Consider the following 12,986-nt stretch of genomic DNA (forward strand, 5'->3'; position numbering starts at 1 on the left):
CCAGACGAGGGCCGCGGCTGCGAAGAAATCGGTGAAGGCCGCGGTGGCGAAGGAGAAAGCATCTACCTCCTCTTCATCCAAGCGCGTCCAGACTCCGCCCTCCTCCCCTCCTCTAGCAGATGTTGATGCGGATGTCAATGCGGAGGTCACCTTTGACTTCGGGTCCCTCAGCCCAAGGAGGAAGAGGAAAGCAGCAGAGGAGGAGGTGGAGGACGAGTAAGTATCTTGTCCCTTTCCGTCATCTCCGTCTCCTCGGATCATGCCACTTATCTTGATTCGTCTTCATCTTTGTAGGGATGCGGAGACACTGGCCCAGAGGGTGAAGAGGACCAGGGCTTCGGCGAGCGGCCAGCCCTCGGCAGGGATTTCCGGTACACCACTGGTGGTGTTGAGCAGCCCGGATAGCAGCCCCCGGCACAGCCCCCAGCGTAAGTTCACCACTCACCCCTCGTCGACGTGTGTTGGGGGCACGATCTCTTGGTGCTGACCTTGCCGTGGTTGCAGGAGGAGGACAACAGCAGGAGGAGCCACAGAGGGCTACCCCCAACACGCCGCCCCCATCGACTACGCCGCCCCGAGGGGTGTCCCCGGCAAGGGCGCCAAGAGCCGAGCCCATGCACACAGAGGAGGAGGAGGCGAACCCCAGCGCTGGTGGCTTCGCCTCGGCGCCAAATGTTGGCGGGGAGGGGACCTCTGCTTCCCAGCATGGCACGGGTAAGTCACTCGCCTTCCGTCCCAGTTCTTTTTCTGTTCTTTCTGAATCTTGGTCTTGGCTTCGCCTCATCCCCCTTCTTGGTATCCAAATCCCCCGTCGGCAGACCAGGAGGACATAGACACCGTCATCGAGGATGTCGCCAAGGCCGCCGTCGAGGAGGCCGCCAAGGGCGCTGCTGAGAACCCCGCCAAGGGGCCTGCCGGGGAGCCCGGCAAGGCTACTGCCGAGGAGGCCGGCAAGGCCGCTGCCGAGGAGGAGGTGGTTGATGACCAGCCTTCCTCCTCCGCTGCCTCTGGCTCTGGCAGGTATCTGAGGGTGAGGGACGACCTTTTCGTCCATCTCCCAGGGTCGTCGAGCTCCACGGCGCCCGTCGAGGGAGAGGTGTTCGACGAAGAGGTGCTTGCCGCCGCCGGGCTCGAGGTTGTTGACGAACCGAGCACAGGCGGCGACGGTTCTCCGGAGGAGCGGCTTCTTCAGGCCATGGGCGCCAACTTCCGGAAGCTCCAGGCGCTCCACCGCGCCCGCCTGGACAAGGCCAAGTCCAGGATGGCAGCGGTGGACAAGGCGGAGGCGGACCTCAAGGTGCGCGTCGCCGAGACGTAGACTTGGTTCCGCCAGGCTTGTGAGGAGCTGAAGGTCGCCCAGGGTGAGCTGGCCAAGCGCGACGCGGAGCTCACCATGAAGTGGGCCGACATCGAGAAGGCCCAGGAGACGGCGGAGAACTTGGCCGCCACAGCCGAGGCCGCTCGAACCCAGCACCAGGCCGCGCTGAACTCCCAGGAGGAGGATCTTGCCGCGCGTGAGGAGAAGCTTGCCGCAACGCTCCGCGGCAAGGATGATGAGGTGGAGAAGCTCGTTGTGCAGCGGACCCAGGAGCTGGAGCAGAGGCACAAGGAGGCACTCGATGCCCAGGCTCTGGGTCACGCCGACAGGGTGAAGGAGCTGGAGCTGGAGCGGGACGGGCTGAAGGACCAGACCCAGAAGCTGGCCAAGGAGAAGGACACGCTCAACGGTGCCCTGGCGGAGGCGCAGGGCGCAGTCCTCGGCAAGACTGAGCAGCTCTCCAAGGCCAACGACTCCATGAAAGACCTGAAGCTGAAGCTGGAGGGCCTTGAGGGGATGCTCTCAAAGGCCAAGGCTCGGGAGGAGACCCTGGCCAAGGATCTGGAGGCCGAGAAGCTGCAGCGAAAGAACGAAGCTGCCAACCACAAGGATTTTGTGGAGGGCGAGAATCGCTAGATCAGCCGCCTCGAGGACGTCGCCGGCAGGATCACCACACAGCTGGCCACCATGGGTATGCCAAATGTGAGGTACGCCCAGGATCGCAGCACGACCTCCAATGCCAGGCTGACCCTATTCTTCGAGGGTGTTCTTGGAGCCCTGGAGCATTTCCGCTCCACCAGGGCGACTTTCCTGGCCAATGATGCCCGGAGGCTTTGCCGGGGTGCCATGACCAAGGTTCTCACCAAGGTGGCATACTGGAACCCCAACCTCGACTTTGATGCTGCGCTGGAGAGCTTGCCGGAGGGTGTGGACCTCGTGCTGCTCAAGGAGCGTATCGAGCCCATCATCAGCGGCATTGATAGAATCCAGAGGGTAGAGGGCCAGCGCCGGGGCTAGGCACCCCGCTTCTTATTGTTGCTGCAGGTTCAGGACCAAGACAATTTCTATCTTTAGTTAGAACTGCAACAACAATTGATGTAATATATCTCTGCGGTACTTTTGAATCATTGCACGTTATTTTCCCGTTCAATTTCTTTCTCTGTATGTCCACCCTACGTTAATCAGGTAGGCCTGCCGGCGCGTAACCCAGGGCGCGGCACCTCGAGGACGGATCCTCGATAGCCTGCTGGGTGTGCTTGCGGCCGGGCGAACCACCTTACCGCCCCCAACGCGGCCGCTCGAACTGTCGAGCTTGACTCGAGTCAGAATCGAGGGCGTTGCCAGTTGCGGCCGGGCGAACCACCTTACCGCCCCCAACGTGGCCACTCTCGACGCGGCCGCTTGAGTTATTGAGCGGACTCGAAACAGAATAAGGGCGTTGCCAATCGCGGGAGGGCCCCTCTGCGTGCAGGTTTTCCATACAAAGAATGAGATCTCCGAGGGGAATAACCTTATATAAAAATGAAATATTTAAAGTTCGGCGTGACTTAGCTTTTCTGTCGTTGCACGGGCGTCCATCGCATCTGCAGATGGTGCCGCCAAGCTTGGTCGCCTTCTTCCTGGGAAGCCACGACGGCGAAGGACCGCTAGGCAAACCGCTAGATCAGATTCTCATGACTGCGCCCCCCTACCTGGCGCGCCAAAGATGTCGGTGGGAAACAACACCTATGGGATCACTGGAATCCCTTCTGCGGTTGGCGGGCACGGGGTCATGAACAGAGCAGGTCTAACAGGAAGCACACAGATCGTTTACCCAGGTTCAGGCCACGAGGATGCGTAATACCCTAGTCCTGCTTTGGTGGATGTATTGAGTGTTCTTGTGTTCTTGAGCTAGCTACGGGGTGTAACTTGCCCAAAAAAGTCGAATCCCTCTCTTGGTCGCCTCGGGCCTCCTTTTATAGGCAAAAAGGGGTCGCCACAGTGGCACACAAGAGGTGGAAAGGTCCACAGTGCGCGAGCTTATCGCCCGGCGTTACAGGACAAAGCGCATTAAATGCGCTACTTAGGTGTCCATTAGCTTTATTGGGGACGGGAACGAGGCCCGTCCCGTCCATCGCCGGTCCGCTTCGCTTCGACACGCGCCCAGGCCAGCGATGCGTGCAGTGCCATGTAGGCACGCAGGCTGCTGAGGTGGCGCGGTGGTGGAACCTTCACGAAGATCTGCATGCCACCACGCAGGTGCTTGCTGAGTTGGTGTAGAGGCCGCCCGTCGCCACGCAGGTGCCTGCCCAGCTGGTTGAGCTAGCAGCTGCTTGGGGATGGCGGTGGAGTCTTGGCTAGTGCGGGCCTGGCAGTGGCCCCGCTGATGCCCTCGGCAAGGGTCTTGCCGGGGGCCCGGCAAGGATCTCGCCGTGGCGTCGCAGTCGTCCCGGCAAGGCGCTTGCCGGGGGTCTTGTGGATCTCCACGACTAGGATCGCGCCGAGGGTCACCGTCTTCTGGTCCTCATCTGATCTTGTGTGTTCATGATCTTGACGAAGATCTGCATGCCACCACAGAGGCGCCTCCCGAGCCCTGGTTCCAATGTAGTTGGTTGGCGGCGTCCGGAACCCCTGGGCTCAAGGGTGGCTCGCTCCACTAGCATCGGGCAAGTTGCCCCGGCAAGGCTCTTGCCGGGGCCGCGGAGGCCGCCCCGGTAAGGGGATTTTCCGGGGGAGTCCACCTCGCCCCTCTGCTCTACTGTGTTTCTGGTCTTGGTGTTGTCTTGACCATCTTGCGCTTCGGCATCTCTCCGGCTTCCTTCTTCTGCCCTGCTAGGTGTGGCCGCGACGCGTGGCTCTGACTGCCCATGCACAAGTAAAGGGGTCAAAAGGAGCCCCCTACTTTTGTACACCGACATTTAGTGAGCACTAGTTAGAAAAAGAGCGAATACCGGGAATATGGTGTAAAAATATGAATTGTCATCTACTAATCAGATTTTTTGAAACTCAAAAAATATGAAATTCAGACTCCAACATGGAACCCAGGTTCCATTGTGTTTTCCGCACTCCCCGGCCAATTTTCAACTATTAAGGAAGGAATTATACATGAAAAGTATCGCTCTTAATAATATTAATCTACTACTATACTAAAAGCAGGACACATAAAAAAGATGATTTGCTAGGTATTCTCATGAAAAGCAAAATATCGAGTCGTTGATTTGGTATTCTTGTGAACCATCTCTCTTTTAGTACATGACAATTGTTAGATCTCATAACCATACCCAAATAGATAAAGATCGTTAGATGTTTATAACTACACACAAACCAATCAAGTTGTCAGTAATACATTTTTTTGCGAGAAACTTCCAATCTATTCATCTTTGGTAGTACAACGAACACCAGGAATAATAAAAATTACATCTAGATCCGTAGACCACCTTGCGACGACAACAAGCACTGAAACAAGCCGAAGGCACGCCGCCGTCATAGCCCATCCCTCTTCAGAGCCAGTCAAAACTTGTTGTATTGGACTATTGGGAAGTCATCATGCTAAGAACCCAAGGACCAGCGCACCAGAAAAGCAACCGCCGCCGATGAAATGATGCGTCGATCGAAAGGATCCCACCTGAACACACATGAACATAGAGGAACGAAGACCGAATCCGAGTAGATCCACCAAAGGCAAGCACCGACTAAAACCCGCGAGATCCGCCAGAGACACACCTCCACATGCCCTCCGATGATGCTAGATGCACCACCAGGAAGGTTGGCTAGGAAAGGAGAACCTTATTCCATTTTCAGGTAGTCACCGCCGTCTCGCCTTCCTGAGCTTGACACAAACCCTAAGAAAACACAGAAAACATCTAAAAACGGAGCCCTCCTGCCGGGAAGGACCGGGATCCACCACGCCTCGATAGACCTAAGGCCACTGGAGACGAGGCGGACCGGTGGCAGCGCCAGCGGGAGGCAGAGGACCTAGGATGTTTTTGTAGAGACGGCGGCAGCTAGGCACTCGCGTCAGCCTGTTTTTTTGCCTTGTGGTATCTAAGTTTGTCGGTAATACATAATCATAGTTAAACAGATTACAACAATTATATCTATATAGTTGCACCAAACAAACCACGTCCATTAGATCTTCGTAGTTGTACCTAAATAGCCTAAATAGATTATAAACCGTTTGATTTGCATAACTGGACCTAAATAGATAACATCCATTAGATCTAAAAAACATTAGGCATTAGATTTTCATAATTTTACCTAAAAATATTGCATCAATTAGTTCTTTTAATTGTATTGTAACATGTCATAAACGGCAGGTCTTCCTAAGGCAAATGATAAATCACAACCTATAGGTCATCATAGTTGCACTTTAGATAGATCCCAAACAACAAGCATTTGTAAGAATGGATTCTTCGTATCTTTATAATTACATAAGAAAATTATAAATGGTAACCTCATTAAAGCAAATAAATAAATGCAAATGATAGATCATCATTGTTTCACTTAAATAGATCTCACATATCGTACATATGTATACATGTAAATTATTTTGAGTATAAACTTCAAGTACATGTTGCACTTGATTTAAATATGTTAGCTGTCACCACACGCATAGCTGATAATCTAATGAAGTTTATAGACACACGATTTGAGCCCTCTAACAAATATCATAGCCAATTCTCCTAGCACATTATTCCCTATATAAATGAGTATCTGCAACGTAGGAATTTAGCGAGGGGGTGGACGCTAACATAAATGGTTGATGAGTATTGGGCACCAATATGAGTATTGGTCATTTATTTGTAAATAATTTAATTATTTATAAGTGATGGGGCCAATTTTATACGCAACCAAGAATCTCAAAGCAATCTTGTATTCTTTTGATATGACCATGTATATGATATTATTGGCATAAACATGCACACAATGACAGAGAGGTATCATAGATAACTGATCTAGCGAATGATAAGATTGCGGACTAGTTTGATATGTGTCCACTTGTAGTATACACCATGTCTAAACATAGTGTGTTTTTGCAATAAAGGGTGACGGTTTGCTGGATTAGGGGGTACTAACCCAGTCAACCCACTCTCCTCGGGTTGGGCCGACTAACCTGCATTCGTTGTCAAGATGGACTCCGGAGACTGCCTACAGGTGGCGTGATCATGATTACCTCTCCTGAAGTCTTGACGTATACTCCAAGATGTCTGCCGCCGCCTAGCTCTTAACCATCGACCTTGTAACCCTAGATACCCTCCCTGGCGTGTATATAAGCCATAGGGTTTATCCCGGAGAGGGGACATCAACACAAAATCATTCACCTAGCCCTAGAGTTAGAACACACATTATGATCTTGAGGTAGATCAACTCGGTACTCGATACATCTTCATCAATATAAACAAGAGCAAGACGTAGGGTTTTACCTCCATCAAGTGGGCCCGAACCTGGGTAAACATCGTCTCCTTCATTCCTGTTACCCTCGATCCGAGATCCACAGCTCGGGACCCCTTACCCCGAGGTCTACCGGTTTTGACCACGACACTGCTGCTTTCATTGAGAGTTCTGATGTGCGATCACCAGAAGGATCGATGGCTCACCTACAGATCAACTGCTCCAATGGCCTAGGGAGCGTTTTCGCCCCCGTCCAGCTCTTTGTGTTCGGCAGCATGGTCTTTTGCCCCGACACGACAGGTCATCTAGCCTCTGTCGAGAACTATGCCCCAGGTCGGATCATGACCATTGGTGGCCTGGAATACACTGCGGATTCCTATGGTGAGCTCGTCTTATCGAGATGGCCCCCCCAGTCGAATTGAGAAATCATCTGGCTCCGGAGGCTCGACTCCGGAGTCGATCTCTGACCTGACGTCGCTAGAGGCCCCCGACATAACTACCCCGGTCGATCCCCTCCCGACTTCTAGTTTGGATGCAAATCCGGCTCCTGCTTCAGAAATTATGTCAGGATCAGAACTGAACTTGGCGCAAAACCCTGAATCACTGCCGGATCCCCTTCGCGCCAATAATATGTTAAGTTACACTCTAGGCATACTTCGAGTCATGCCAGCCTATAACCCAATGATAAACCCCGAAGAGTTGTCTCACCTCAATGAGATGCTTGATCGCATCCAGAGCATGCTCATCTCGGACAGCAAGACTTCAGTCTATGATCAGGTCGGACTTAAAGCCGATGATCGGGAAATTTACATCCCACCCACCACCCACCTAGTCGCCACGATCAATGATTTAACCGACGTATTAGACTATGGCAAGGCCATGGACATGGATGAAGATACTGAGGGTGCTGTAGACGACACCTCGCCCGTGGTAAACACTATAATGTGGACTGCTACATCTACTTATGATGTCTACATGGTAGATACCCCCAACACTCCTCCATGACATCGATGAAGACGCAGAAGAGGCAACAATGGGGAACCTAGCAGCAATAATGCAACCGCCGATAACAGCGACGCAGAAGCCAGTGACACCGATAACCCTGAGGGGGACCATCAAGCTTCCCCAGTGAGGAACAGCACACCCGAAGGACATCCCGGGAATTCAAACCCCGATGACTTCTTTGAAGGGGCCGATGACAACTACATGCCGGAATCCGAGGAGGATGAAAGCCTCGGTACCGAGGACTTTGTCGTCCCCGAAGACCCTTTCGAGCAAGAACGCTTTCGGTGCCGCCTTATTGTGACGACTCGGAGCATGAAACATGAGCAGCGAGAGCTGCATGCCAACACCGACGCACTAAATGAAGAATTGGTCGAAGTACTCTCCACTGACCAAGACATGGAAAACTGGCACAACAGTGCACCGAAATCATATCCACATAGGCGCCTCTTGCCGGAGTTTGATGAGGAGCTCACCGATGACCATGACCGACCCCCTAGAGGGCGGGACATGCCAATGCAGGAAAACCTCAATGATCAGCCACCTCCACATTGTTAAGGCAAGGATTCCGTGGATTACTTAGATCTTCGCAATTTTAGACGTCACATCGAGGCAAACATGGCACCCCCTCGGTCAATCTACGAATCAAGAGGACATGCACCTGCCAGGCTAGACGGCTATGACGCCTGGATGGACAGGAATGGTCGTGCCCAAGACCAGGCCTATTCACGGCTCTCTCCAGACCCCCGACGAGATGCTCCTCGATTTCGAGGTCTAGCACACCCTATCTTTTTCACAGACAGGATGATGGACCATCAATTCCCTGAAGGATTTAAGCCCATCAATATTGGATCCTACGATGGCTCCATTGATCCAGCAATATGGATCAAGGACTTCCTTCTCCACATACACATGGCTAATGGAGATGATCTCCATGCCATTAAATACCTGCCTCTCAAACTAAAGGGAATGGCTAGGCATTGGCTTAATAGCCTCCCTCCTCATTCTATTGGCAGCTGGGAGGCCATAGAGGACGCTTTTCGAGCAAACTTCCAAGGCACGTACGTCCGACCTCCGAACGCTGATGATCTCAGCCGTGTCACCGAACAGCCAGGTGAATCGGCTCGGAAATTCTGGAACATGTTCCTCACTAAGAAGAACCAAATTATAGACTGCTCCGAAGCCGAGGCCATCGCCGCATTCAAGAATAATATCCGAGATGAATGGTTGGCCCGTCAGCTTGGTTTGGATAAACCGAGGACTATGGTTGCTCTCACCTCGCCGATGACTCATTTCTGTGTGCGAGAGGATAGTTGGCTCGCCCGCACCTCGCACAACGGCAAGGCAGACACCTCAGAAACACGCGACACTAATGGAAACCGAAGCGCAATAAAAACAAGCGCATGTATAAAAATGGCGGCAGCGATACAAAAGACGCTGCGGTCAATGCAAGCTTCATCGGACCTAAATCCAGACACAAAAAGAAGCCCTTTAAAGGGAACAAAGATGGACCTAGCCAACTTGACAAGCTCCTGGACCGCCTGTGTGGAACCCAAGGCACTCAGGACAAGCCAGCAACCCACACTAACAGGAATTGCTGGGTCTTTAAACAAGTCGGCAAGGTAGCAACAGAGGGTCAAAATAAAACCAAAAACCACAGTGAAGATGAGGATGAACCTCAGCGACCAACAATGGAGAACAAAAGAAGTTTCTCGATGAGGTAAACCGAGGTTAATGTGATCTACGTTACTCACGTCCCTAAAAAGGAGAGGAAGCGAGCACTTCGGGATGTCTACACGTTGTAGCTAGTCGCCCTGAAGTTCAACCCCTGGTCGGCTTGCCTGATCACCTTTGATAAGCATGACCATCCGACCAGCATTAGGCATGGCGGATCAGCGACACTCGCCCCGGACCCAATTGTCTATGGTTACCATCTGACACGAGTCCTCATGGACGGAGGAAGCAGCCTCTGTCGGTGTTCTAGGAACCAGGGTACCCAGACTTGCCTGCCTGTGGCCCACGGCGTGGCTCCATCAACGGCTTGGTACGACCCATCTTCAGCATCGACAAAGCAAGACCCTTGCGGGGGCCAAGACTTACGAGGCGGACGACGCCAAGACTTCCAGAGGGAGCGGCCTCCCTAGGCCGGCTCCTGAGGAGAAAAGGTTCCTATGCAGGTGCTCACCTCATGACTTTAAGGTGACGCAAGCCATGACGACCAAGGCCAGGCGGGCACCAGCGGGTGCAGTACAATAGGTTTCCTCTTTGGCGCTAAGGAGGCAAGCGCAGGCGCGAGTCCCGAGGAATCAGCTAAAGGTATCCATTTTCGTGCCACAAGACCAAGACCGCCAGGACGGCAGGACGGCGGTCATCGCCGAGCCCAGCACGACGTCACGACGAGAAGCTTTGCAGGCGAAGACCACCTTTCATCAAGATAAGATATACTATTTGTCTCCCTTCAAACTTGGCCGTTGTCGGATCCCTGCCCGCCTTCGTTTTGGAGGAAGGGGACCAAGGCCACTATAAATATAGCTTAGCCCCACCATAGGGAGGAGGCCGAATCTGAACCCTCACCATCTCACACCAACACAAGAATAGACCTCCTGAGGTTGTTCTTCCTCTGTACTAGTTCATCCTCAGCCCATCGCGAGGCCACTCCACCACAAAGCAGGAGTAGGGTCTTACACCACAAGGTGGCCCGAACCTGGGTAAACTGCCGTGTCTCTTTCCTTTCCCGTTCATCGAGCTAGGCTGTGAGAGCGACGAGTTGGTAGGCTGGGGAGATCGAGTTCTTCGTACACACCACAGAGTTCGAACCTCTCTTAGGTCTGCGGAGCCCTGAATCCAACATTTGGCACGCCAGGTAGGGGCGTGTTGAAGGATCCTCTCCACCGTTCGTTTCATCACTACCATGGCGGGAGATCCTCGAGCTCACGCTGAGCACTAGGCTGCTCGGCCTGCTCGGGCAGCACCTCCCGCCCAAGAAGCTCTCCACTCCGCGCTCCTCGCAGCCTGCACGGCGGCCAGCACCGTCGGCCGTCGGCAGCACGGACCACCTTTGTCGGATTTCGGGCTCCGCAGACCCTTGAGAGATTCAAACTCTGGGGTGCATGCGAAGAACTCAACCCCCCCAGCCTGCCTACTCACCAATCTCAGGACCAAGCTTGATGAATAGGAAGGAAATGGGACATAGCAGTTTACCCAGGTTCGGGCCACCTTGCGGCGTAAAATCCTACTCCTGCTTTGTTGTGGATTGGCCTCGAGGGGCTGAGGATGAACTAGTACAGTGGGAGAACAACCTCAGGTGGAGGTGTGTTCTTGCGCTCGTGGGAGCTGGTGGGTGTGAGGATGGAATGGATCCACTCGGTCCCTCCCTCCCTCTATGGTGGTGGTGCTGCTCTACTTATAGTGGCCTTGGTCCTCTTCCCAAATGAAGACGGGAAGGGATCCCACAATGGCCAAATTCGAAGGGTGACAACTAGTACATGTTATCCTGACAAAAGTAGTCTTTGCATGCAAAAGCCTCTGGTCGTGACATCGTGGTGGGCTCGGCGATGACCTCCGTCCTGCCGTCCTGGAGGTCTTGGTCTTGTTACACAAGAATGGAAACCTTTGGCTGATTCCTCGGGACTCCGCGCCTGCGCTTGGCTCCTTAGCACCAAAGAGGAAACTGCAGTCTTGCGCCCGTTGGCGCCCGCCTGGCCTTGGTTGTCATGGCTCACGTCACCCGAACCTCGCGAGGTGAGGCTTGCGTAGAAATCTCCGCTCCTCAGGAGCCAACCTGAGGAGGCCGCTCCTTTTGGAGGTCTTGGTGTCATCCGCCTCGCGAGGGTCTTGAGTTGTTGATGCCGAAGGTGGGCCGTACCGGGCCGTTGACGGAGCCACGCCGCGGGCCGCAGGCAGGCAAGTCTGGGTACCCCCATTTCCAGAACGCCGACAGTAGCCCCCGGGCCCAAGGCGCGCTCGGACTTGGCTTTGAGGCGAAGCCAAAGGGCAAGTGCGGAGCACCGCGGGCCCTAACCGCCTGCGGCCTTGGTCGACGCGTGGCGATTGATGGGACGTGGGTGTCTCCGCTTCCCCACACTGCCTCAGCAACTGTCTTGGCTGGAAAAAAAGGATGGCGCCTGCCGCTGAGCCTTCATTGCCGTCCCTTCGTCTTGCTCTAGATCCCCTTCTTTCCCTGCTCCATGTGCCCCCAGATCTGCCAAATTCTTTCCCTGAGCCCGCCACCGATGGCCACCGACAAGGCGAAGTCATCAGCCCCTGCCGCACGCTCGGCCTCCTGGTGCGAGCCTGCCCTGAGCGCGTCCACTGTTGCCAAGGAGAAGCACCTCGCCGTCGTGCTCCCGTTGACGGCAAGCAGCGTCAATGAGGAAGGAGAAACGACGCTCCGGGCCGGCTCCGCCAAGCCGGAGAACTAGGGGGAGACCTTTTACCCTTCTTTCTGCACAGCGTCTTCACGGGGCTCGTCCCCCTTTCTCCAATTTCTTCTTCTCCATTATCAACCATTACTAGATCCATGCACTTCATCTTCATCCCAACTCTTTCCTCCTCCTGTCGATCTTCGCCTTCTACTGCGAGGCGTTTGTGGGGGTGATGCCCTCCATCACACTCTTCCGCCACTTCTTCTACCTCCGAATGGGCGGCCCCCTGTGCTCCGGATGCGCCAGCTACGTCGCGGCCAATGGCACCAACGCGATCTCGAGGACTGGGAAGAAGGTGGAGGGCTTTCAGCATAAGTGGATCTTCATGGACGCCCGGCGCTCCCACGCCCGGCTGGAGCTGCCGACCGTGCTGCCGGCGCCGCTGTATCGATGGGCTCACGAGAAGCTCACTGACCCTCGGGCGGAGCGGTTGCTGGAGAAGATGACGGCCGACCTGAAGGCGGAGAAGATGACAGGGGCCATGCTCATCAAGGAGTTGTTGACGCAGCGCCTGGCTCCGCTCCAGGCGCACTCGCGCCCTTTGTGGAGCTTCAAGGGCGCAGAAGGTGACCTCCGGCTGTGCCCGGATGACCTGTCTGACGAGGAGCTGAGCAAGGCCGTGCACACCTTGCTTGAGAAGGACCAGGGCGGCCCCCCAGAAACCCATCTCCCGCTATGCCGCCGCGACGATGGGGAGAAGGTGGCCGCCGCCATGCCTGTCTTCAACGAGCGGGGGCTCATGCCGCTGAAGCCTTCCCAGCCCCCTGGCTCCCCGGTGCCGGTGTCCTTTGAGGTCTTCTTCTTTTGTTTCCCTGCGCGGAATTGTGATGAGCCCCATGGGGGTATGTAAAAAACTGTAGTGCTTTTGCTCC

This window comes from Triticum aestivum, chromosome 1D (genome assembly GCF_018294505.1).
Source record: "Triticum aestivum cultivar Chinese Spring chromosome 1D, IWGSC CS RefSeq v2.1, whole genome shotgun sequence".
Taxonomy (NCBI): domain Eukaryota; kingdom Viridiplantae; phylum Streptophyta; class Magnoliopsida; order Poales; family Poaceae; genus Triticum; species Triticum aestivum.